General features: G+C 46.7%; 1 non-coding gene and 1 pseudogene across 1 annotated transcript; both read left to right on the forward strand.

The window, feature by feature from the left end:
• The first annotated feature begins 1,051 nt into the window (after positions 1-1,051).
• On the forward strand, positions 1,052-1,183 carry LOC123464267. The gene has a single exon (XR_006639496.1). It is a non-coding gene; the product is annotated as a small nucleolar RNA SNORA68 (small nucleolar RNA).
• Positions 1,125-2,667, forward strand: LOC123464056 (annotated as a pseudogene).
• Positions 2,668-3,440: the final 773 nt, after the last annotated feature.

Below are 3,440 nucleotides of genomic sequence, written 5' to 3' on the forward strand. Positions count from 1 at the left end.
AGAAACAGACTTAAAAGTATTTTTTAAATTTATTTAGTGTATTTATTTGAGAGACAAAAAGAGAGAGAGAGAGAATGGCACACCAGGGCCTCTAGCGACTGCAAAGGAACTCCAGACACATGCACCACCTTGTACATCTGGCTTATGTGGGTACTGGGGAATCGAACCTGAGTCCTTAGGCTTTGCAGGTAAGGGCCTTAACCATTAAGCCATCTCACCAGCCTGATTATGCAATTTTTTTTTTTTTTTGAGGTAGGGTCTCACTCTAGTCCAGGCTGACCTGGAATTCACTATGGAGTCTCAGGGTGGCCTCGAACTCACGGTGATCCTCCTACCTCTGCCTCCCGAGTGCTGGGAATAAAGGCGTGCGCCACCACACCTGGCTTGACTCTGCAAATTTTTTTTATTATTATTATTTTTTTTGGTTTTCTGAGGTAGGGTCTCACTGTAGCCCAGGCTGACCTGGAATTCATTCTGTAGTCTCAGGGTGGCCTCGAACTCACAGCAATCCTCCTACCTCTGCCTCCTGAGTGCTGGGATTAAAGGCGTGCGCGACCACGCCTGGATTGATTCTGCAAATTTTGACGATGTGGAGTGGACATCATCACAATACGTCTGACTGTGAATGGTTACCGGCTCTGAAATCAGTGAGTGCTGTGACCACTCTCCCTACTTCACTACCCCCTTTTTCTTTAACTCCCACAGATCCAGGGACCAGGGTAGGGTCTATTTCCTACTGGGTGGTGGGGCAGGGAAGAAAGGAGGCAGGGGAGGGGAGGGCAAGCATGGAGGGGGAAGAAAGGGGAAAAGTAGGACGCGTGTCTACTCTGAGAAACTGACTAGGGGGGAGTGGAAAGATGGCCCAGTGGTTAAAGGCACTTGCTTGCAAAGCCTCATGGCCTGGCTGTGAGTCCCCAGGACCCACATCAAGCCAGATGCACAAAGTGGCGCACGTGTTTGGAGTTCATTTGTAGCGGCAAGAGAACCTGGCATACCCATTCTCTCTCTCAAATAAACAAATATGTAAATATTTTTAAAAAGACACTGACTACTCGCACCCCAACCCAAGGACTGCTGCTCCTTGTAGCTGCGGTTTAAACAGAGGTGCGGACAGCAAACGGGCCATGTCGCCTTCAGAGGGCTGTGTTATGCTCCCCGAAGTGTATCTGTAGGTCCCACAATCCTTAGGAAAAAAAAAAAAAGTAAAAAAAAAAAAACAATAAAAAAAAAGATACTGACTAGGGAGGTGTCTTAGTGGATAAGACCATTTTCTGTGCAAGTATGAGGACCAGAGTTCCATCCCCAACACTCACATCTCACACACACACACACACACACACACACACACACACGCGCGCGCACTAGGGAGGCAGAGGTAGGAGGATCATGTGAGTTCAAGGCCACCCTGAGACTACAGAGTGAATTCCAGGTCAGCCTGGGCTGGTGTGAGACCCTACCTCAAAACCACCCCCCCAAAAAAAATTAGATTGTGAGGTCCACTATCTCTTGTAACTTTTTATTTTCTCCATTTATTTATTACTTATTTATTTTTTGGCTATTGATTTTCTTTTTTTTTAAATTATTTTTTATGGACAACTTCTATACTTACAGACAATAGCCATGATATTTCCCTCCCCCATACTTATTTTCTTTTAAAGGTGTGTGCCACCACGCCTAGCTTCTTTTTTTTTTTTTTTTTTTTAACAAAAAGTATTTATTTATTTGGTTAGTTGAGAGAGAAAGAGGGAGAGAGAGAGAGAATGGGCGCGCCAGGGCCTCCAACCACTGCAAACGAACTCCAGACGTGTGCGCCCCCTTGTGCATCTGGCTAACGTGGGTCCTGGGGAATCAAACCTGGGTCCTTTGGCTTTGCAGACAAACGCCTTAACCGCTAAGCCATCCCTCCAGCCCCCATACTTATTTATTTTTTGAGATAAGCCCAACAGACTGGCATTTTTCTTTTTTTGTTTTTTATGAGAGAGAGCAAGAGCAAGAGCAGGAGAGAGGAAGCGGGCTCGCCACCGGTCGGGCTCCGCCACACACGCCCGTCCGGGTCGATGCCTGCCTGCCCGATGCCTCGCCCGGTTGCGGCGGGCCGGGCTGGACGCTTAGTGCCCGGGCTCAGGCTCCCGTGAAGCACCCCGAGGGCGACAGCCTCACCCATTGGAATTTGAGTTTTTCATTCAGGAAGCATATGGCAGAGAATTTGCTTATGGTGGCCATCCTTATCCTTTTTCTGGAATATTTGAAATTTCCCTAGGAAACGCTTCTGAACTAGGAGAAACATTTAAATTTAAAGGAGCTGTTGTTTTAGGGAGCACTGACTTTCTAGGAGATGATATTGAAAAAACTGTAGAAGAACTGGGGAAAGAATATAAAGGCAATGCTTATCATTGATGCATAAAAACTGCAGTCACCTTTCTTCAGCATGATCAGAGATTCTTTGTGGGAAAGAGATTCCTCGCTGGCTTAATCGGCTGGCCTACTGCAGCTCCTGTGTCCCCTTCTACAGAGCTGCCTCCCTAAGGAGTGGCACCCCGCTGCCCTGCGGTCTAGCCTCAGCCAAGAGCTCCAGGATGGACTGGAAGAGGCAGAGGATGCGCTGCTTCCGCAGCCATGGCAAGCGCCGCAGTGGGCTCCAGACCTGGGCGCCACGCGAAACTCTAAGCATCTCCAAAGTCACACCTTCAGAACTGTTTTGCCAATTGAGTATCACTAGAGAAAAGCAAACAGTAAGCATCCTTTGGAGATTTTGTATGCAAAGATGGCTCTCCCCCAAATCCCAGTTTTTCAGCTCAGGATTATATTTGTAATCAAAAAGAAAAAAGAAAAAGAAAAAGAAAAGAAAATTACTTGGTGCAGGAGGGAGAACTTTGTACGAAGCTGCCCTCTGTTTTGTTTTATTTTTACCCCCCCCCCCCACTCTTGCTCTCTTGCATAAAAAAAGGCCAGTCCTTTGCACATGCCTCAAAAAGAAAGAGAGAGAGAGAAAGCAAGAGAGAGAAAGGAAGAAAGGAAGGAAGGAAGGAAGGAAGAAAAAGACAGGGTCTGGAGAGCTGGTTTAGCACTTAAGGCAGTTGCCTGCAGAGCCTAATGAGCTGGGTTTGATTCCCCAGTACACACAGAAAGCCAGATGTATAAAGTGGAGCATGCATCTGGAGTTCTTTGCAGTTGCTAGAGGCCCTGGTGCACCATTCTTTTTTTTTTTTTTCTCTCTCTCTCTCCCCTTGCAAATAAACAACAACAACAAATTAAGAAAAAAAATTTTTATCAAGGTAGGGTCACCCTCTAGCCCAGGCTGACCTGGAATTCACTCAGTAGTCTCAGGGTGGCCTTGAACTCATGGCGATCCTCCTACCTCTGCCTCCCGAGTGCTGGGATAAAAGGCATGCACCACCATGTCTGGCTACAAAAATTTTATTTTATTTATTTCTTTATTT

The sequence above is a fragment of the Jaculus jaculus genome, chromosome 10 (assembly GCF_020740685.1).
Source record: "Jaculus jaculus isolate mJacJac1 chromosome 10, mJacJac1.mat.Y.cur, whole genome shotgun sequence".
In the NCBI taxonomy this organism is placed as follows: Eukaryota; Metazoa; Chordata; class Mammalia; order Rodentia; family Dipodidae; genus Jaculus; species Jaculus jaculus.